Raw genomic sequence first — 23,159 nt, forward strand, 5'->3', positions numbered from 1 at the left:
GAGATTTTCTGGGGCTGCTGGTAAGGGGTCTTGGGAAGCACAGACCCTGATGTTTGTCGACTAGCTGCTCACGCGTGCCATGGCAGGCAGACGGGGAAGTCTGCAGGAGACACCTGTCCACCTCCCCGAGGCCCAGGGATTCTCAGTTCCTGGGACTAACATGGCAACCAAGCCCTTTCCTGAGCAGAGACTGACCCCCCACAGCATGTCAAGGAGGGAAGGGCTCGAGGAAGCCCGCTCCTCGTCCCGTCCATTTTATGGGTGGGGAGACCGAGGCCAGGGGAGTCCAAGAGATTTGTCAAAATGGCCTAGAGTCAGCAAAGGCAACCAGAACTGGAACCCAGGCCTCCGTTCTCCCGGCCCCGGTCTCCTTCCCTGAACCAGGCGCGGGAATGCTTGCGGCATCTGCTCACGGGACAGGTGGTGAAAGGGACCAGAGGGACCAGGAAGGGAGCCTGCGGCGACTGAAGCCTTTTTCCCTTCTGGGCCACCCGGGCCGCACTTCCGGAAGAGGGCTCGGGGTCGGCCCCTCCCGCGTGCCGCCTCCAGGCCTCTCCCACACCCTCAGGCCAGAGGCCAAAGGTTAGGGAGGCGGAGCCGGTGCTTGGCTCCGCCCCTGCTCCGAGATCCAAGCGGGGCTAAGACCGGGTCAAGGCCTCAGCCGGGCAGAGCGTGCGCTAGAGAGTAGCGAGGGGCCGGCGTTGGAAGAGCGGAGGCGGGGCGCTGCAGGGCCATAAGGGGGGCGTGGTTAGGGACGGGGGCGTGACCTGAGTGGGTTGACGGGCGGGGCTAAATTGGGGCGTGGTCGAGGCGGGGGCGGGTCCGCAGGAAACTTGAGCTCCCACCCCGGCCGGGCGCCCCGCCTCCGGGCCCCGCCTTCGCGTCCCTTCCTTTCCCGGTCTGGCAGGCGGGCCGCGGCGACTGCAGACGGCGGACTGGCGGATCGGCGGACTGGCGGGCACCTCCACTTCGCTCTCTCCCTCACTGCCGGCTTCCTTTTGTCTTTCTGCGAGGAGATGAGCGCAGGGCCGGCGCGGCGGCTGCGGGCGCACGGAGGCCCGCGTTCCTAGGCACCCTTTCCGGCCTCGGCGCACTCGCCCCTCGTAGCGGCCCGCGCCCGCCCCAGCGCCGGTGGCTCGGAACTTGGGCTCGGGGAGCCGGCGGATCGCGTCCTGCGACGGAGCAGGTAGGAAAGGGGCGGGCTGCGGGGCTGCGGGGAGTACGGGCGTGTGCACCGGCGTGCGCTGCGATCGGGCTCTCAGCGTGTGTGTGTGCGTGTGTGTGTTAAGGGGTGATTGTGTTTCTTTGCGCAGTGGAGTTGTGGGTGACTGAGTACGGTGGTGTGTCCCTGGAATGGCGTGTCCTCGTGCGGATCCGTGTGTGCAGTTGGATGTGCACATTTGGGGCTGCGTTTGTGGAATTGTGTGTCGGGGCGCAGTTGCTGGTGGGGACCGGGGCGGGGAGCGTGTCGTGTGTGAGCGGCTGTGCGTGAGGCGCGTGTGGCAGGGTGGGCGTGGGCAGTCCACCCCGAGCGCGGAGCCCGGGGTCCCAGCCGGCCGGCCCAGTGCGGACGGAGTACAGAGCTCCGGAGGATAGCTGGGATCCGAGGGGGCTAGCCCGGGCTTAGGGGGCAGCCCTGGCTAGCCCTGCCCGGGGACAGGTCCACGCGGCCCACGTGAGTCGCCTGTGTGCTCTGGCCAGGGGAGGGGGCCCTCGCGGCGGCCATCTGCTCCCTCTTCCCCAGGCGGAGGGGCGACGTACAGAGCCCTGATGCGGAGTTATGAGCCCTGGCATCGCCGTGACTCGCACTGCGACCTGGGCCCGACACGCCACCTTCCCGGGTCGCGGTTTTCTTATCAAGTGGGGACAGTTCCTCCCTCGGGGTCTGTCGTGACGGTTAAAATGAGAACCACTAAAGATGGCTCTCGGCCCAGTGCCTGGCACATAGTAGGTGTTAATGTTAATTGCATTAGCGTCTCTCTTTTAAAAAATCCTTTTGTTTTCTTTATCGTGGGTGGGACTCTTACACCCCCACGCCACCCCGCGCGTGTTTTGTGCCTCACTCGCCGTCCTAACTTAACCATGAAGCTCCGAGATTCGAGAAAGTTTAGGCTGCCTGCTGCGCCGCCTCCCCGCCGCAGCTCCCGGGCGGCGCCGCCTCGAAGGTGCAGTAGCGCGCCTCGCGGGGCGCCGGCCCTTCTCCAGCTGCGAAGGCTCAGGCGCCCGAGCGGGGGTCCCTCTCCTGGCCGAAGGCAGAGGCTGAGGAAGTCAGGAGCCCTTTTGTTCAACAAGTGCCTAGTCCCCGGGGCGTGCACATCTGCAATCTGAGAGCCCCGGTGTGAAGTGGCGCTCCCCGCAGAGACGGATCTCGGGCTCCCAGGGCACCCTGGCCAGGCCCGGTCACGCCGAAGGCTGCCCCCTTTTCCTCCCTGCCAACATCGATTCCCCCTAGAGGAGCATGATTGCCGGAGCATGAGTCCTGCCTTAGGCCCTGGCATTGAACACCCTCTGGGTACCGGCCCCCGTCAACAGCAATCCCCTCTCCCTTTGATCAGCCTTACGCAGGAGTCTGAGGGTCTGCATCCTAGTCCCACGCCTTAATTTTTAAATTGCTTAGTTTCAAACCTACTACTCATTGAACTGCAGTGAATGTGCACACAGCTCTAACCATGATTCTCTCTCTGGCGGAGTCCTGCCAGCAGCGCCACAGCGCTTGCTCAGGCCCAGCAGGGTGAGCTGGCCAGGGCTGCTCTGCCGCTTTCTGCCACAGCCACTGTTTCCTTCCCTCCATCTCTGGTTTCTTCCTCTCAGGACCCTTCCCGGTAGGGGAAAAAAAAAAACCCTTCGCCAAGGGAGCAGCTGACCTCATGGTACATGAGGCTGTTAAAATGAAGCGCTGGCAGGGAGTGGGCAGGGCCTGCATCTGGGTCTGGGTGCCTTTCCAAGTATCAGATGCTCCCGGTTGGTGTTCTCAAGGAAGCTTGTTCAGGCTTTTATGACACAGTAGCAGAAACCTCTGGTTTGTCTTCCACCCGGACCGAAGCCCTGAGATCTCAACAGTGATTGCATGTCAGGGGAACGAATAAGCTAATTTGTTATCCTGATTTGGTGTCAGGAGCATACTTAGAATGGAACCTGCTTTTCGTGTTTCATAAAATGATTTTATATCCTAGAGGAGACAAGGCTCTTGATCTGAATCCTATTCTCTTCCCCATAATCCAATTCAATAATAATATTAAAAAAAATCAGTCTGACTTTCTCTGCTCAGAAGACAGACCAAAAGCTGGGATTTTTTCCCCCTTAGTTAAAACCAGCATTTGCCTTAAGGAAACCCGTGTTTTGGCCCTAGATCTATTTCTGTTTCACTTTTGAAAGGCCTGTAATTACCGAGCTCTTGAGGTTCTATTGGATAATGTGCCAGAGGGAAGGGCCAGGGGCTCTGCCTCCTGCTTGCCGGGGGTTGTGGTGCCTTGTTCTGGCCTTGCCTGCTCCATTTGCATTCCGATTTTTGTAAGTTGGAAAATAGATGTCAACGTGTGATAATAATTTGGGAGACCTGGCTTTGGGAATCAGATGTCCGGAAGGTCATCTTCTTGTGGAGAAACAAGAATAAGTCAAAACCCCAGAAGAACAAAGATTTGCCCCAACTCTAGCCAATGACCCATTCATTTCCAATAAGCCCTTCTAGAGAGAGACTCTAGAGAAATAAAAAGCTTGGACGAATTCCTTCAGAATTTGTCCTAATGTCCCTTTCTGACCTCAGGGCTGTGCAGAATTAGAAATACAAGCGACAGAAGGGCAAGGAGTGGGCCCCCGTCGGCCCACACTCCCCAGCCTGGGCCTTGCACTCACCAAGCCCCATTTCTACTTGGAGCTGCTGTGCAGTTGCATCTGGTAAAGAGGTAGTGCTATCATCTGGGGCTGGCACCCCCCTCTTTTCAGGGCTCTGTGTGCACAGTTCCAAGGTCACCATTCACATAAAACAGCATGGTGAGGGACTTCCCCGGTGGTCCAGTGGTTAAGGCCTCGCCTTTCAACGCAGGGGGTGCGGGTTTGATCCCTGGTCGGGGAGCTAAGATCCCACGGTTTTCTCGTGGCCAGAAAACCAAAACATAAAACAGAAGCAGTATTGCAACAAATTCAATGAAGGCTTTAAAAATGGTACACATCAAAAAAGTCTTTAAAAACAAAAAAATACCGTAGTTAGTGTTCGTCCCTCAGGGCAGTCTGTATCCCCCTTATTCCCACAGGCCTCCCGAGACTTACCCTAAGACCTCGCATTGCCACTTGGAAGTGGTAGAGTGCCAAGGTCTGATAATCCAGGGTAATAGTAAGGAGCCCCAGACTTTATTTGGCATCAGACAGCAAGCTTCTTGGCGGCCAACATTCTATCTAGGTTGGGGATTGGGTTGGTATTAGAATTTAGCATTCCACCAGGCCCTAAACCGTGCTCGTTTGTTGCAGGATAATGCTTCCAATTTACGAGCTGCCAACCCAGACTTGATGGCGGATTCTGTGTGTTTTGCTAGTTTGTCAGCCCTTGATGTCATTGTGCTGGGGAAGGAGGGCACTTGGAGACTCAATCATGCTCTCCTTTAGGACGCACCATTATCCCACAGTCTCGCTGGGTTCCTTTCGTGTTTTCACGCCCACACGCAAGTCTGCACATCTGTGCACCTCATGTGGCTCCTGTCCTCTTCCCTTTGGGTTGAGTTTCTAATCGGGGGATGACAGAGGGTAATTGTATATGGAGATAGCAGAGCGAGCTTAGGGCCTCTCGGTGCCACTTGCCCCATGGAAAAAACTCTTTCAAATCACTTCCCACCAAAAAGAAAAAAAAAAATTCATTGGAATCTACTGGTGTGGGTTTAATGTAACTTCAGGTAATCAATACAGTTTGACGGGTGGAACATGTCTTAGGCACTGAGCAAGGGGCAAGTCTAAAGAATTAAAAAGAAAAAAATCATCTGAAAAGCTCAGTGAATTCTTTAAGAGAGCCTTGCCTCGGCCATGTCGTTTCAAGTCGAATTGAATTTCAGAGGCAGTGCTTCATATCTTTGCGTTCATGACACGTGACTAATTAAAGACACGTTGTGAGAGGCCTCAGGCTCCCTCCCCTGCCTGCACCAGGGCAGCAAAATGGCTTCTTTGACCTTTTCCTTTTCCTTTATAAGCCTAGTGTACCCTCTACCCCTAGACCCCTGCTCGCTAATCCAGTAGCTGTGTTTTCTGGATATTGGTTTCTCTTTAGAGTCTTAGTACAACACAGGCTGGCAGGAAGCCGGAAGACTGGAGTAGGGGTGCTGGCATCAGCCTCACCGGCCTCATTAGGCGAGAAGTCTTCTTTGAGGAGCTAGTGATGGGTTTCTGACCCTTGGTTAAGAAATACTCAGGATTGTTAAATTCTGACTCTTTGGATAAAGCAGCCATGGTCCTGGACACAGGAAAAAAGCTTTTGGAGGTATGCAGTTCCCCTCTTGAAAGTCTTCCCTGATTGCCTGAGTACGCTGTTGCCCAACCGAAGTCTTCCCTTGCTGTGTGTCCTCTTCAGCAAGGGAGGTGTCCCCTTGGTCAGGCACCTGCCGTCACGTCTGTGCACTGACAGGGAGCTCTCCCACCGCCCTGACCCCGTGCTGTGTGTGTGCTCCGTGCTACTACATGTCACAGCAGAGCCCAGAGCCCACCGCGCCTGCCCTTCCCCCATTTCCCCACCCATCTAGCGGGTCAGACCTCTGCTGCCCCGCCCTCCTCCCCATACCCATGCCTCTTCTGCCCAACGCCCAGCAAAGCCTCATCCCTTAGCCTGGAGCTCGGCTTCCATTTCATCCTGTCCCTTTCCACCCCCCCCAACCCCCCAGTTCAGTCTCTTCCTCACTAACTTCTTCTGAACACCTACTGTGGTCTTGCTTCAAGCTGGGCTCCGAAAGCTGGCCATGGGCTTCATCCCTGCCCCTGAGAGCTTGGTCTTGGGGAGAACATCTAGTGAATTGGTGGAATTGACAGGTGCTGGGAGGGCAGCTCCCGCCCCGGGCCCGGGCCTGGGGAAAAGCCTCGGGAGGAGGTGTCTGGAGGGAGGTGGTACAGTGAGGGTGAGGCCAGGCAGGTGGGCACAGCGTCTTTCTTCTCTCACAGCCACACTTGATCCACTAAACTCCTACTCGATCTTTAAAAATTTTTTTTTCAATTAACAGCTTTGTTGAGGTATAATTTATATACCACAGAGTGTACCCATTTAAAGTGTATTAGTAGGACTTCCCTGATGGCGCAGTGGTTGAGAATCCACCTGCCAATGCAGGGGACACGGCTTCGAGCCCTGGTCCGGGAAGATCCCACATGCCGCGGAACAACTAAGCCCGTGCGCCACAACTCCTGAGCCTGCGCTCTAGAGCCCACGAGCCACGACTACTGAGCCAGTGTGCCACAACTACTGAAGCCTGTGTGCCTAGAGCCCGTGCTCCGCAACAAGAGAAGCCACTGCAATAAGAAGCCCGCGCACCGCAACGAAGAGTAGCCCCCGCTCGCCGCAACTAGAGAAAGCCCGCGCGCAGCAATGAAGACCCGCCGCAGCCAAAAAAAAAAGTGTATCGTTAGATGGGAATTCCCTGGTAGTCCAGTGGTTAGAACTCTGAGCTTTCACTGCCGCGGGTGAAGGTTCTATCTCTGATGGGGAACTAAGATCCCGCATGCTGCATGGCGTGGCCAAAAAAAAAAAGTATTATTCGATACTTTTCAGTAAACTTACAGAGTTGTGCAACTGTCACCACAATCCAGTTTTAGAGCGTTTCCCTCGCGCCGCGCCGGAAGGCTCCCTCGTGCCCATTAGCTGTCACTCCCTGTTCCCACTCCTGGCCCCGGGCAACTACCCTCCGGCTTTCTGTCTCTAGATTTGCCTTTTCTTCCTATGGTTCCTTTTATAGATTTGGCTCAAGGGTCCCCTCTGGGAGGCCTTCCTGGAGTCTTCCAGTTAGAATTGGCTTCTCCCTCAGGCTGCTGAAGTAGCCAGTGCTGTCTCCCTGTGGGTCGGGGAGCTCTCTGAAGGAGGCTCAGGTCTTACTGGCCCCTCATCTGTCACCTAGCACAGCGCCGGGCACCTGGGATGCCCAGAGCATGTTGGCTGGACTAACTGCAGTGGCCTCCCTCACGTTTCTTTTGTGAACTCCTGAGTATCCAGCAAAGTGTTGGCATTTAAAGCACAGAGTGTGTCCTTGTGTTGTGAGGCCCTGCTACATTATCTTGTTTCAGCAGGAACATGTGAGGCAAATGAGATGAAACCCATTTTTTAAAATGAAAACGTGGAGGATGCCCAGGGCAAAATAAGTAGCCCAAAGCCGTTGGTAGATGAGAAGGAGCAAGAATTAAACCTTCCCTTCCAGGCCTATTAGGCAGTAAGGAGATGCCCTTCTGTGGCTTTTCCTGCCATCACCTCCCAGACAATGTAAATTCCTTCAAGGGCATGAGTGGTACAGGGCGCAGCTTCCTTTGCCCCAGTACTTGGCCGGGTAGGAGTGACTCAGTTTAAGTGTGTGGACGTGCAGCGAAGTTTCTTGGTCAATAGATGAGGAGGAAGGCCCTGGGGGAGGGAGGGGGCGCATGCGCCTCCATACCTTGTGCGTTCAGAAGTCTCTTCCTGTGTCATTTTTAAAAAATTAATTAATTTTATTTATCTTTGGCTGTGTTGGGTCTTTGTTGCTGCGCGCAGGTTTTCTCTAGTTGTGGCGAGCGGGGGCTGCTCTTCGTCGCGGTGTGCGGGCTTGTCATAGCAGTGGCTTCTCTTGTTTCGGAGCACGGGCACTGGGCCACGCAGGCTCAGTAGTTGTGGCGCACGGGCTCAGTAGTTGTGGCTCGTGGGCTCTAGAGCGCAGGCTCAGGAGTTGTGGCGCACAGGCTTAGTTGCTCCGCGGCATGTGGGATCTTCCCAGACCAGGGCTCGAACCCGTGTCCCCTGCCCTGGCAGACGGATTCCTAACCCCTGTGCCACCAGGGAAGTCCCCTCTTGTGTCAGTTTTGTTCTTTGAGGAAAGTAGCAGGGGAGGAGATCCCATTTTACAAATGTGCATCCTGAGACACAGAAATTGTACACCCAGCGCATATAGATCGGTCTGGGTCTGGTGTGTAGACCACCAGGTCACAGATGGTCTCTACCACTCACGGATGCAGAGAACTTTCACCGTGGACACTGAGAGTGTCTTGTTTCTTCCTGAAGGATTGGGGTTGTTAGACCCTATTTTTCAGAATATCCCAGGGGAAAGACCAGGGATGGGGTCAGGCAGACCGGGGGTTCCAGTCAGTCTCCGCTCTGTTGTTTATTGGCTGAGTGACCCTTTCTGAGTTTGCTCATGTGAGCAAAGGGGTTCCGGGCCCCCATCAGACAATTTCATGAAACCTGGATGTAGAGGACCCGGTTGAGTCTGGCTGGTCACGTGTCTGCGGAAGTGGGGACTGCTGCAGGGCTTCCCCAGCAATCAATGTTTCTTTTCAAATTCAGGATTATTAGGCATATTTTGACCCAGACTGTAGCAGCAAGACACATGACGTGAGAGCCTGTGAATGTGTGTGTGCCAAGGGTCCTGGAAGGGAGCCGGGAGGGTCGTGATTTGGAGTTCGGGAGCTGCCGTGTTGGATTGCCCCAGCTCGCATCTCCTGCAAAGCGTCGCACAGGGTCCCTGATGCAGCCACAGTGACCCTGAACTTGGGGCGGGGGGCGGCACATAGAGAGAGACCTGTGGGTTATTTCTCAGACATTAGGAGGCCCAGACCCCCTAATCCCCTCCCGCCTTGGGCACTTGGAAAGCGTTTATTAGTTTGGGTGCGTGGGTGCCAATGGGCTGAAGGGGGACTCCTGGCAACACCGGCAGAGTTATGGTTCTGAGCAGCCGTATGTGTGGATCACAGCGCTATTTTCCCTCCAGCAGCAAAATGCTCAGGTCTCTGCTTCCTTCCTGTGCATTTAACAGACGTTTCCAGAAAACAGAATTGACGACAGCTCCCCACCCTTTGCTGTCACTCCCATCCTCTCTCTCTGCTGCGCTGTAATCCACTTTTGGAGGGAAGTGAGAACCTCTCCAAATCAATCACCTGGGTTTAAAGACAGTCGTTTCCAATGTTGTGCCGTTTTCTGTATTTACGGGCGTGGCTGAGTGGAGCCGGTGGGGGTCCCCTGAGGGGCAGGATTGGTGGCGGGCTCGCCCCCTCTCTCGCTCTCAGCCCTCCCCGGAGCGTGGGGCGGCGGCGGCAGGGATGAGGCTTTATTAAAAATCCCTCAGTCGTGCGGTGCCAGTGCCACGCTTTGTGACGCAGCCTGGACGGCCTGGCTCAGCTTCCAGGGGTGGGAGCCCGGCCGTGCCGGCTGCTGCGGCTCGTTTGGGTGTGTTTCTCCTTCCTGGTGAGTAAAGGCAGAAGCAGGCCTCGGACAGACGCTAAGCCCCGGCTTTCCTTCATGCCAGAACTTTGGCATTCTTGTTCTCTGGGGATGGCTTTTTCTCTGTCCTTTCTCTCTAAAGACAGGATAAAGGGTTACTGCCTTATTAGCCTACGTTCCTGGTGATGTGCTTTCACCTAAAGACAACATGGCCTGCCTCATTGTTCCCAGAGCTAGCCGTAAAGTGAGAGCTTGTGCATTTGGGAATTAGTTTCAACATTGTTGGTGGGGGGGGGCAGGGGAGGTGTAGCGCAGGTAAGGGACTCTCTAGGTCCTCAGGACCAGGGACCCTCAAGCAGTGTAAAGGTCTCACCGTGTTCCTTGCACTGTAACTCCTTCCCCCTGGGTGTTGTCCTGGGCCAGTTGCTGTCTTTCCAGTACAGCCACATCATCGCCCATCACTGGTACCACCATCGCCACTATCATCACCATCGCCATCAGTAGCATCACTATAACCATCATCACGACCACGTCATCATCATTCAGCCTCAGCATTGCTTCCCAAACTTTGGCTACTGCATCACATAGCCCATTTCTGCTGAATTAGCTGTTCCTTGGGGGGATGCCCCCTAGTGTTAGGGGGGTAATGGGGGGGGTTACAACAGGATAGTGGTAGGCACAGAGGACCTGAATGGGTGGATGATGGAATGTCACTCTGCAAGTGGCCTCATGAGAATAACTAATCTGTAAGATTCTTGGAAAAATCTCACCTGCGATGATTAATTTTATGTGTCAGATTAAATTTTATTTTTTAATTTTATGTGACAGGGCTAAGGGATGACCAGGTAGCTGGTAAACCATTAAGTATGGGATGTATAGGTATGTCTGTGAGGGTGTCTCTGAAAGAAATTAGCATTTGGTTTAGTAGACAGAGTAAAGAAGATTGCCCTCGCCATTGTGGATGGGTGTCATCTAATCCACTGAGGGCCTGAGTAGAACAGAAAGGCAGAGGAAGGAGAAATTGGCTCTTTCTCTTGAGCTCGGACAGGCATCTTCTCCTGTCCTTGGACTTCAGTGTTCCTGGTTCTTGGGCCTTTGGGTGTGAACTGGGACTTACACCGCTGGCTTTCTTGGTTCTCCAGCTTGTACTTGGCAGATTGTAGGACTTCTTGGCCTCAAATCGAGCCAATTTCTGTAATAAGTCTATCTGTATATGCATATACAGTAGTTCCCCCTTATCGGTGGTTTCACTTTCCAAGGTTTCAATGACCTGTGCTCAACTGTGGTCCAAAAGTGTTAAATGGAAAATTCTAGAAATAATTCCTAAGTTTAAAATTTTGTGATGGGAGAACAGTATGGAGGTTCCTCAAAAAACTGAAAATAGAACTACCATACGACCCAGCAATCCCACTACTGGGCATATACCCTGAGAAAACCATAATTCAAAAAGAGTCAGGTAGCACAATGTTCATTGCAGCACTATTTAAAATAGCCAGGACATGGAAGCAACCCAAGTGTCCATCAACAGATGAATGGATAAAGAAGATGTGGCACATATATACAATGGGGTATTACTCAGCCATAAAAAGAAACGAAATTGAGTTATTTGTAGTGACGTGGATGGACCTAGAGACTGTCATACAGAGTGAAGTAAGTTAGCAAGAGAAAAACAAATACCATGTGCTAACCCATATATATGGAATCTTAAAAAAAAAAAAAGATTCTGAAGAACCTAGGGCAGGACAGGAATAAAGGCGCAGATGTAGAGAATGGACTTGAGGACACGGGGAGGGGGAAGGGTAAGCTGGGATGAAGTGAGAGAGTAGCACGGACCTATATACACTACCAAATGTAAAATAGATAGCTAGTAGGAAGCAGCCGATAGCACAGGGAGATCAGCTCGGTGCTCTGTGACCACCTAGAGGGGTGGGATAGGGAGGGTGGGAGGGAGATGCAAGATGGCGGGGATATGGGGACATATGTATACGTATAGCTGATTCGCTTTGTTATACAGCAGCAACTGACACACCATTGTAAAGCAATTATACTCCAATAAAGATGTTAAAAAAAGAAAAAAATAAAATAAAATAAAATCTTGTGATGTTCTGAGTAGCATAATGAAATATCACACTGTCCCACCTCATCCCTCTGGGATCCCCAACCGTCAACATCATCTGCTCCTGACATCCAACCATGAACATCATCTGCTCCTGACATCCAACCATGAACATCATCTGCTCCTGACATCCAACCAGCAACATCATCTGCTCCTGACATCCAACCGTCAACATCTTGATGGCTCAAGTGATCCAGGATCCCCAAAGCAGATGATCCTCCTTCTGACGTATCATCAGAAGGTCAGTAGAGGCCTAACATAACATCGCAATGCGCACGTCATTCACCTCACTTTATCTCATCATGTAGGCATTTTATCATCTCATGTCATCACAAGAAGGAGGAGAATGGTACAGTCTGCTATTTTGAGAGAGAGACCATATTCGCATAACTTTTATTATAGTAGATTGTTATAATTGTTCTATTTTATTATCATTGTTGTTAATCTCTTACTGTGCCTAATTTATAGTTTAAACTTTATCATAGGTATGTATGTACAGGAAAAAAAAATAGCAATATAGTGTTCAGTACTGTCTGTGGTTTTAGGCATCCACTGGGGGTCTTGGAACATATCCGCCTCAGATAAGGGGGGACTACTGTATGTGTGTGTGTGTGTATGTATATATATATATGTGTGTGTGTGTGTGTGTGTACACACACACACACACAAGATATAAGATATATGCATATCCTGTATTTGCATATGTCTGTTTATCTGGAGAACGCTGGCTAATTCACCACCCATTCTTTCAGGCCCAGGGGGGAGCCACTGTCACCTTTGTCCCCCCAGGGAGGACAGATTGGGCTCCTGGCCGTATTCTCCAGGCCCTTTGCTGATGCGCCTCTCTAGGGCCTGACCTAGCAGGTTGGGGACTGAGCTTCTCTGCCTCTCCCAGGGCAGTGGGCCTCTTTGCATACGGGGCCCCTGTGGATTTCTCCTCCATGGCCCCGCATTCCTGGCACTGAGCCTGGGACTCAGTGGATGTCCAGATGTGTGGCCAAACCACCATCCTCTTCTCTCAGCTGTAGGATGGTGAGTGAATTGAATTATTTAAAACTTAGCACCTCAGCTAAGGGGCTTGCTTTGCAGGCCTGAATGTGCGACTCTGCGGTTCAGTGCACTAATGCTGTTTCCTGTGCTGTCGCTGGTGGTGAGTGTTTTATGCGCTCATGAAAACTGCAGGACAGTGGCCTGGAAAGCATCACGACCTTATGGGCTGGTGGAGTGACTGCCCTCCTGTTATGAATGTCTGGTTTCACTTGGCATGGGCGGCTTTTCCTCCCCAGATCTCAGTTTCCTCATTTGTCAAATGCAGCTCGGGGCTCGATAACCTGTAAATTCTCTGTCAGCTCTACAAGCCAGGAAAAATGCTTAAAATTGTAAACTTGAGGGGCTTCCCTGGCGGTCCAGTTGTTAAGACTCTTCGCCTCCACTGCAGGGGGTGCAGGTTTGATCCCTGCTTGGGGAACTAAGATCCCACATGCCGCGCGGAGTGGCCAAAAAAAAAGTAAATTTGAGTTGTAGGGCACATCCAACATAAAGCATGGAGAGAATTTTCATAGCTAAACTGACTGCAACAAAAAAATGAACCTCTTATGAAACACAGATGCAACCGCCATCTGAAGAGCTGGCATCACAATTCAGAAGAGAGTGACAATATTGAGGAACAGATCTGTGGAACACAGACTAGAAGGAAGGGGTAGGGCAGAGGGTACTGAACTTAGGGAGACGACCTTTGTGTGTTTCATCCACCCATCCGTCCATTCAGTGCCTTCTTATAACTTCCTGTGCCAGGGACGGTGCTATGTCTTAAGGAAGCTGAGATTAAGAAGACAGGGACTCCTGGTACCAAGAAAGAGTGTGATTTCATTGGGATATTCGCTGTGGGAGCACGGAAGCAGGTTGGCAGTTGAGCTGAGGTCTTATGCTCTAGATCCGAGAGCCTTACTTAGAAGCTGTTTACGATTCCTTTTTTTAAAAAAAATTGTTTATTTATTTATTTATTTGGTTGCACTGGGTCTTAGTTGCGGCAGGCGAGATCCTTAGTTGCGGCTCGCCAGCTCCTTAGTTGCGGCATGTGAACACTTAGTTGCGGCATGTGAACGCTTAGTTACGGCATGCGTGTGGGATCTAGTTCCCTGACCAGGGATCGAACCCGGGCCCCCTGTTTTGGAATCACGGAGTCTTAGCCACTGTGCCACCAGGGAAGTCCCATGTTTACAATTCCTTTAAGAGGACAATATGGCAAGAAAAGCCAGTGTAGAGGATGTAGATGTCGCCCTCCTCGGTGTAATGGGGCACTTCTGTTTTTTCTGGGAGGCCATGCTGCTCACGATCTAAGAAACTGGTGGACTGAACTTCTTGTTTTGACTAATTGTGAACCAGAGAAAAGTCAGAATTAGGGAGTATTGTAGAAGATAAATAATTGTATTATTTTCAGACAAAAGTATATGTATTGATGCAAACTCCTGACCAGCTTTCACCTCAAATTGGTCTTTTTAATGAGTTACTAAGAATTCTTTGAAATGAACATATTTCTGGTAGTAAGCTAGTAAGTATTTGCTAAAGGGGTTGAAAATAAGCAATTTAAACGTGTCTCTTAAATATGGGGCTGAAAAGCAAGATGTAGAACTAGATAGGGAGGGAAAAAAAGCTCAGAGAAAATAGATGGGAAGGACATATACCGAACTGTTAGCAGTTGAGTCTGATGGGATCATGAGTGGTTTCTCTTTTCTGCTTTTTCATTTTGCTCTACATTCTAAATTTTCACCCACGGGAATGTGTTAGTTTTGCAATTAGGAAAAAAAGAAGGTTTTAGAAAGGAACCCGAAGAATGCATTCCTCTGATAACCTTGTTTATCCTCTTAATTTGCTTAGCAAACTTTCTTTTTATAGTCAGACTGGCTGGAACCCATAAATTCCATACTTGTGATGATTTGAATTAATGGAAATTTATCATGCTACATTGTTAGAATTTGTTAATCTCATCTAAATTCAATACTGAGTAACTCTATTAACTTGGTTATAAAAAAAATGTTCCAAGTCTTCCAAGAAATTCGCCATTTCAACATGGCAGGGGTAGAGTTTGTTTATGATCTAGGATGTGCTTGTTCCGTTTTGTTTGCTTCAGTCTGGGCGTTCACTTTGTTTCTTGCCCTGTAAGGAGGCTTCACGGCTCCTGCTGTGTTGACATTGGGTCTTTTAATGAGGTGGTTTGATGTCCTCGGACCACCTACCCCAGCTTTTCCTTCTGTATTCTCCTCACTGAGTGATCGCGCAGTGGGCCTCTTCCAGGAATAATCTCCTTACTGTTTGTCTCTCAGGATGATGTTTTTTAGCTCCCTTTTCGAAAATAACTTTTTGGGTTTCCCATCCCATCCCAGCCCTTCCTTCCTGACTCCCCCAGAGTGGAACTGCTGGTCTTCAGCTCCTGCAAACTGAAGGGCTTCTGAGGGTCATCCTTCCCCCCTGCCTGTGCTGCTCCTGCCTTGAACTTGGGTTGATGTTGGGTTGACTTGGGTTGACCTTGCGTTGATCTTGGGCTTACGTCGGGTTGACCGTCTTTATTTACCGGCTGGTGGGCAGGGCCATCTCAGCCCTTGTCAGGGCCCTGCCTGACTTTCGGTGGCATCCCTCCAAAGGCTTCTTAGGCTGTTATTCCTGTCGTTTTGCAGAGGTTTAATCTGTCTGAGTCCAGGATATTGAGTCAGCAGTGGAAAGTTATGAAGGCAAAGCCAGCCATAAGAGAAATTGGCTAATAGGAAAGATTAATTTCAGAGTGAATGAAGGAGAGGGATGCTTGGGGGCTGGGCTGTCTCTCCAGGCAAATAATATTGCTATAAAATGTGATGAATCAGAGGTTGCCTTTGCTACTAGCTCAGTGCCTGCTCATAGTTTCTTGAATCAGAAATTTAAAAAAATCATATCTCTATAGTCTAGTGTCTGTATTTATGATCTTGTGAAAGAAAATATAATTGTCAGCAAAATTACATACACATCTGGTTAATTATTTCAGGATCTTCGCTATGAGGAAACCATATTTTTACAAAATTAGTATGGCCCCTGTGTTCAGAAACTGTTATTTTTGAAAGCTGGGTCCTTAGCTTATTGCGGGATTCCACATGGAGGTGGGAAGGAAGCTCTCCTGTCACTGGAAACAGGTAGGTTACCATGGAGACCGGGTGTGTCCCACTGGTTTCCTGGGTATCCCAGTTGTCCTGGAGAAGGAATAAACCTCACTTACTGTGATATTTCTGAAACTGTGTATGTGAATTAAATTTTTCTAAACAAAGGTCCTCTGTTTTATTGACTTACACAGGGATTTCTGACAGAATTTTGCCTTCCGTTCTGTTTGCTTAATTTTTAACATGCATAACCCTACCTTTCCTGCCAAAATGCTTAAAATGAATCGAAGGAACGCCTACCCCAAGACAACAACTGGAACAAAATCTTTGAATAAAGCCAGGAATGCTCTCTTTAGTGTGAACGATGATTACCCTGTACAGTTCAACAAATTAGCTCAATAATTCTATATTGTATGCCAAGTCCAGCTCTGGGCCTGGGGATACAACAAAGAACAAGTTGTTGGGGGACCTGCCCTTGGGGAGCTCATATTATGACTGTGACCCAAGACAGCGGGAAGCCAAGGAGGGACCCTGGGCTGACCTCCCCTGGCTTACGCTGCTGGCCACTGCCACACAACGGGGCCTTGAACCCCTCTCACTGTCCCGTGGGGTGACGGCCCCCGGGCCTTGTTGGAGGGATGACACAGCAACTGATTCGTTTGAGCTGTTCTTATTCACAGGCATTTTCCAGAGTGTAGAACCTTGCTTTATCAGTCTGCTTATGATTTTATACACGGAAAAAATCCTACTCGTGCCTATGCTTGGGTCCCTCTCCATCTAATAGTTTCTAAAGGCAATCCCTTGACGGTTAGCTGTGTAGAAAGCTCTCTGTGCTTCCTGCGTCTTGTTGAGCGCCTGGCAGCTTCCTATCTCCCTTCATCCAGTTCGGCTTCAGCATCCTCCAACCCCGTGGAAACAGACCGCCTCCCCCGCCCACAACATTAGCAGCTGGAGGCCTGCGGTGGGCATCCCTGCCTCGCTCTCCCGCCCTCTGCTTCTTTGCAGTCACTTCATCAGCAAAGGCACATCCACTCTTTTCCTTCCCTTCTGCGGGTTGGTGGTCATGAGCAAAGGCCTCCTTCGGCCCCTCCGTCGGACGGCCCGTTTTGCACAAACTCCTTAATTGGTGGGGACCTCGAGTGGGCTCGTCACAGCCTGCAGAGGCTGTACGTGGGCGTGGAACAGAGCTGGTGGCTGTGTTGGCTTTCAGCGACGTTGAGAAAGTGGCAGACCCCGGCCTCTGTGTGCTCTGTGATTTGACCGGAGAGCTTGGTCTCGCAGCTGCAGAGGATGCTGCGCTCTGAACAAGAAAACGACCTTCAGACCCCAAGTGGCCTGGGCTTAGGGACATCCTGCCTGGTTGGGTTCCAGTTTGGAGGTAACTGCACACTGGAGATGTCTCTTCCTGATGCTGTCCTGACTTCCTTACCGTCTAATGGATAGGGAACAGACCATTCTTTTTTTTTTGAAATAATTTTTCTTGGAGTATAGCTGCTTTACAGTGTTATGTTAGTTCCTGTTGTAAAGCAAAGTGAATCAGCTACATGTATACATATATCCCCTCCTTTTTGGATTTCCTTCCCATTTAGGTCACCACAGAGCACTGAGTAAGTTCTCATTCGTTATCTGTTTTATACATGGTAGTATATATATGTCAATCCCAGTCTCCCAGTTCATTCCCCCACCCCAAGACCATTCTTTTTAAAGGAAAAAAGTCACCTCTATCACTTTGTCCCGATCCTCCTTTCCTCCCCGAGGCTCAAACACCTCCCACCTTCACCTTCTCCGCGCAAGTCCCTTGGGTCTGCAAAGCACTGCCCTGGAGCATCTGTTTCCTCATCTGTGAAATGGGAGTTATAGAAGCTCCCAGGACTGTTGTACAAATAGCCATTAGACCTCCTGTAAACTCTAAAGTGCTGTATGAATGTAGGGACCGTCACCGTCACCACCGTTATCACCATCCTTATCCTCATCACCAGTCTTCTTATTCACATCCTGCTGCCCCTGACACATGATTGCCTAAAACAGCAGGGTCTTTCTGGTTTCCTTTGTGGAATTGGAGTTCCCAGTCTTCTGCCTTTTTCCCTTCTCTGGTCTGGAGTCAACCTGCGGTTTTCATTTTCCTCCTGCAAGATGTTAGCCCACAGAAGAGGTCCGGGGTGTGTACTGGCTGAGCCTTACAAAGGACGTGGACATTTGTATCTGCTTCTGCATCTTCCTGGAATGTCGGACCTGCTCCGTCTTTCTGTCTCTGCCCGGCAGGGAATGGCTGTTTGCGTGCTGGGCAGCCTGGGAATTTACTGCTCAGATTAAAGACATCTGTTGAAATGAGGGCAGTCAGCTTGGCTCAGATCAGATCATAGATTGAGCAAGGAGCCCCCTTAAACCTGCTTCTGGATTACAGCCAGCTGTGTGGTCACCTTTGTCGGGGACAGAGGGCCAGGATGGGGTGGGGACTTGCCATGAAACTCTCAGAGACTTTTTTCTTTACTTTTTCTTTTTATTTTTTTAAGGGACGTCTTTCACGTCTGACCTTCTCCTTGCTCAGGAAGCTGGCCCTGGGGACTCCCCATCACGGCCTTGGGCCTGGGCTATGATTCTCAGCGCCATCATTTGAGGAGAGGAACATTTGCTACAGCCTTCTGCTTGCCCCTTGCACCCTCCCAAATCACTCTCACAACTCCCAGCCTTCTCAGGGCTTGCCTCTTCCAAGAAGCCTTCTGGGCCTGCTCAGGTGCCCCGCTTAGGTTCCCTGCTCTTCCTGGGGCACTGCTGCTCCGGCTCCCACGGCCCTGCCATCTGCAAGGCTCTGGTCCTGGCCAGTCACCTCCAAACGTGGGTCTCATCTTACCTCCAGGCCAGGGGCTCCTAAGGGCAGGGACCATGTACTGAGTAGTCTCCCTTTAAGTAGAGACCGGGCTTGGGAAGAATCCCTAGGTAGGGAAAGGTGCTCTCTCATGAACCGACCCTGCATTCATTCATTCATTCATTCATTCATTCATTCACATAGCTCCCACTGTGTGCCAGACTCGCTCTAGGAGAATATCCGGCAGAAATCCTGCCCTCTCAGAGCTGATGTTTCTAGCTGGGAGCAACAATCAGTAAACTAGATTAGTCAATTTGTAGTATAATACAGTAATACTTAGAAGATGCGGGGGGAAAAAAAGGGAATTCCCTGGTGGTCCAGTGGCTAGGACTCCAGGCTTTCACTGCTGAGGACCTGGGTTCGATCCCTGGTTGGGGAACTAAGATTCCAAGCTGCAAGGCGCAGACATAAAAAAGAAGCTGTGGAAAAAATGTTAGTGAAGGTCCAGAGGTATTGGATAGGGGGGGGGTGGGTGAGAAATGAAATTTTAAATAGAGTGGTCAGAGAAGGCCTCATTAGAAGGTGATATTTGAGCAAAGACTGGAAAAAATGAGGGAGCTGGTCACGTGGAAGCTGGGCAGGACGGCAGGCACAGGGAACAGCAAGTGCGAGGGCCCCTCTGCTCAGAGGCTGGACAACTAATGGTGCAACCTTCCAGCCTGGAGAACCCAGTGAGTTCTGGCCAGTGAGATGTCAGTTCAAGGCTGCTGGCATGCTCTCCTGTCCCTGCTCCCTTCCTGAATAAAAAGCCAGAGTCCTAAGACAGAAAGATTTTGACCCATCCATCTTCTCCTGCCTGGAAAGCAGATGCAATTTGTGGAAATAGGGTAGCCATCCTGTGATCACGAGGCTGAGATCCATGTGCTAAGGATGGTAGAACAGAAAGAGACTCTAGGTCATTGATGGCATTCTTGAACCGCTGCCCAAGCCCTGGACACAAAGAAAACCCTTTCTTGTCAAAGCCATGGTTTGCTGGGTTTTAGGTTGTTTGATGGAGTGTCCGAAACAGGACCTGCTATTCCCAAGTCCCCCAGATAGACCACTGCCTGCTCAGATATGGAGGCAGGCCCAGGAGACATTCTAGCCCCTTCTCAGCTTTTCTTTCCCTCCATCCTATCAAGCTGGTCTCTTAAGTTAGTCATCAAGATCTAGAGCCCCCAGATCCATCCCAGTCTCTCCAACTTCACCGCTCCTGTGCTGCAGTGACACCACCTTTCTGCGTGATTGTGTTTCTAGCTGGTTTCCTGACCCCGCCTCTCCCCACACCCACCAGACCGGTCGCCCACACACAGCCCCAGCCCCAGCCCTGCACGAGCCTTCTCTAAAGGCGGTTGCGTTGCTCCACGCTCTCAATCCTTGCTTGCAGAGCAAAGTCCAAATGCTAAGCGTGGCCTGAAAAGCCCTCCTTGTGACCCTCGACCCTGCCTGACCTCTCGACCGACCCTTCATCCCCTACATGATGTCTTGAATTCCACTGACTGGCAGTTCCTCATCACCCATTCACTCCTCTGGGCCTTTGCACGTGCTGTTCCTTCTGGGAATCCCTGACCGCACCCCCTCCCCCAACAAGCACCCACACATCCTTCAAGAATCGAGCAGGGCTTTCCCTACCAGTTGATCCCTTTTCCCGTGCACGCGACTGTATTGTCCGTGTTAGAGCACCTCTTGGAGGGGGGGAAAATGGCATTTAAAAAAATACATCTTTCTTCCCAGTAGACAGAATTCCCCGGAAAACAGAGATCAAACACGTGTGGTCTAGAGACTCTAGCCTGTGTTGGGGAATTGCTGGGGGTGGTGGGTGACTGAGGCAGTTACAGGTGTTGGCCCCCAGGTGAGGTTCCTTCCCTCTCACCTGCACCCATATCCTTACAGGCCCAGAAGTGCCTTCTCCAGGCAGGAGCCTCACCTCACTTACAATGATAATGAAAATAGTAAATCTCAAGTAACTGACACCATGCTAAGTGTTGTGCATGCTTTATCGCAGGTAGTGAGAAGTGGCCCACCTTTACTCATTCAACAAGTGGTTATCGAGGGCCTACCGGGGATTCTTCTAGGCACAAGGGACACATCAATGGAAAAAAAAAAAAAGACCCCCCCCCAAAAAAAAGAAAAAGCCTCCCCTGTGTCCTCATGGAACTCACATACACTTCCACTGTTGCTACTTCCCACGCCTTGCACTAAAGCACCAAAAGCATTCTCATTATTAATTTTAAGTGTGATGCAGGAAGTCTATGAATTTCAACATGCAAAAGGTCCTGCTGTCTTCTCAGAAAAAAAGAGGAGAATTAAGCAAAAATGTGCTTCCGTCAGGTCAGTGAAGAATTTTTCCAAACACGAAAATTTTAAATTATGAACTTTCATCTTGCTGTTTTAAGGGTCCCACCATTAAGAACTCATTCACCCTGTAGTCATTAAGGGTGAAACCGAGACGTTTAGTTATGTAAAAGCCAATTAAAATAAATGCAAATACTGTTTCATTGTAATGTTAATTTCGAGAGCTGGATCAATCAAAGGTTGTGGAAATGCCAAAGTTGTTAAGACTTTGGTTGCCATGACGATAGCACTCCATCTCTCCAGGTCTGGTATTCAGATTCGGGCTCTGGCAGTGACTGCGTGTCTCCGGGCAGGGTTGGAGCTTCCTGCAGTCAGGTCTGGGTTCAGCCAGGCTACCTGTTTCGTGACCTTGGGAAGAAAGTCACCATCTCTCTGCTTCAGTTTCCTCGCTGTAGGGACGGCCCCTCCACAGCCATTCAGCGCTTCTCAGAAACCACCGCATTAAGTTTTGGAATTTCTCGTTGGCCCTGCTGCTTTTCAGCCTCCCTTTTGGGGAAACGTGAATAACAGAGGCGAGGGAAGGTGAAAACACCGCTCTGCTCCCGCCTCACCTGTCTGACCTTTGGTGAAAATGGAGTTCTTTATCGTCGTGGCCAGTGGCCAGTGAATAGCTGGCCTCTTGTTGTTTGTTCTTGTGTGTGTGTGTGTGTGTGTGTGTGTGTGGAGGCTGAGGGCAGTTGTTGGGTTGAACTCAGTGCTTTTAACCCATCGCCTGCGATAATCACATTTCCTCAGGGGGTTTTCTCTGGGGCCACCGTTGTTTTCTAGATGAGGACATCGGGACTTGGTGGGTGGCTTGTCCGAGCTCTCAGGCTCCAGGTGGCTGGGCCAGGATTGGTGCAGGCTCCCAGGTGCTGGGATGGGCTGTCCCCATGGAGCCCCGGAAGCCCAGGCTACTCGGCCTTTCCCTGCGCCCGTTTCTGCAGTGAGTGGTTCCCAAGGAGCCTCCCTCGTCAGCATCAGGCTGACCAGGCCTCAGTCCCCAGCTCCAGGCCCAGAGCTGCCATGATGTTTCTTTTGGGGTGTCCTGCAGAGAAGCTTCCTCGTGCTGCGTGGTTTTAGGACGTCACGAGTCAGAAAAGTGCGCATTAAACATCTGCTCTCCTGGCTGGAGGAGGGCCCAGGAGCCGTTGCTCAGGTGCCGCTGGCCTGACTCACTGTCCCTGCCCTGCGGTCCTGCTCTCTGGCTAAATCAGGGCTAATTAGTGCCTTCTTGGGGCTGCACTCTGGGTCCTTGTTGAATGAGATCCGACTGGCCTTTTCCCACTCTTGGGGGGCGGTTGTTGGGAAATGATGAAGCAGTTGTGTTTGTTTTTCTTCTTTTTTTTTTTGTGGTACGCGGGCCTCTCACTGCTGTGGCCTTTCCCATTGCGGAGCACAGGCTCCGGACGCACAGGCTCAGCGGCCATGGCTCACGGGCGCAGCCGCTCAGCGGCATGTGGGATCTTCCCGGACCGGGGCACGAACCCGCATCCCCGCATCAGCAGGCGGACTCTCAACCGCTGCGCCACCAGGGAAGCCCCTTGGGTTTGGTTTTTTATTGAAGTGTAGTTGCTTTACAATGTTGTGTTAGTTCCTACTGTACAGCAAAGTGAATCAGCTGTACGTATACATATATCCCCTCTTTTTTGGATTTCCTTCTCGTTTAGGTCACCACAGAGCATTGGGTAGAGTTCCCTGTGCTATACAGTACGTTTTCATAGTTATCTATTTATACATAGTATCAATAGTATATATGAGTCCATCCCAATTTCCCAGTTCACCCCCCCCCCTTGGTATCCATACGTTTGTTCTCTACGTCTGCATTTGGGGGTTTTTAAAACTCTGTGCAGGAGATAGGTTGTTGCACTAACGTTTAACCTGCTGCAGAGCCGCCTGAAAGTGAGGTGAGGACCCAGGGAACTCAGAGGGGGTGAGATTGGACTTTTGCCACGGGCCTGCGGTGGCCCGACTCCACCTCGGTGCCCGCACCCATGGCCTGCTGGGAGCTCCCCAAATGCATCCTGGACAGAATGAGCGCAGAGGCAGCAGGGGCACTGGACAGCCTCGCTCCCAGGCCTGTTGGGGGGTGTATGGGTGAATTAACGTAGCCATGTAATTTTGGGGCTGCTTCGGAGGTCTCAAAGTGCAGCGGGGTCTCCCTGCCTCCCAGGCTGCTGGCCATGGGGCCTGAGCGAATGCTGCCCCGTTGGCCCCAGCACGTCACTGGGAAGGGAGGGTGCTGGTTTCAATGTGGGTTGAAGGAGGCTGGCACGTCATCCCCGTCTGGCATCCTTGGTCTCTTAAAGCAGATGGTGGGAGCCCTGTGGTTCGTCCTGCTTTCAAAACCTTGTCTGGGGACTTCCCTGGTGGTGCAGGGGT

The 23,159-nt window shown here is 51.3% G+C and overlaps 1 protein-coding gene across 1 annotated transcript in view; it reads left to right on the forward strand.

Moving 5' to 3' along the window:
- Positions 1 to 908: 908 nt before the first annotated feature.
- HPCAL1 (hippocalcin like 1) overlaps positions 909 to 23,159 on the forward strand; it is a 111,756-nt gene continuing 89,505 nt past the window's right edge. The window contains exon 1 of the mRNA XM_082672199.1: positions 909 to 1,186. The gene's annotated coding sequence lies outside the window, so the exon portion shown is untranslated. The remainder of the gene's footprint in view (positions 1,187 to 23,159) is intronic.

This window comes from Grampus griseus, assembly GCF_964374135.1.
Source record: "Grampus griseus genome assembly, chromosome: 15".
In the NCBI taxonomy this organism is placed as follows: domain Eukaryota; kingdom Metazoa; phylum Chordata; class Mammalia; order Artiodactyla; family Delphinidae; genus Grampus; species Grampus griseus.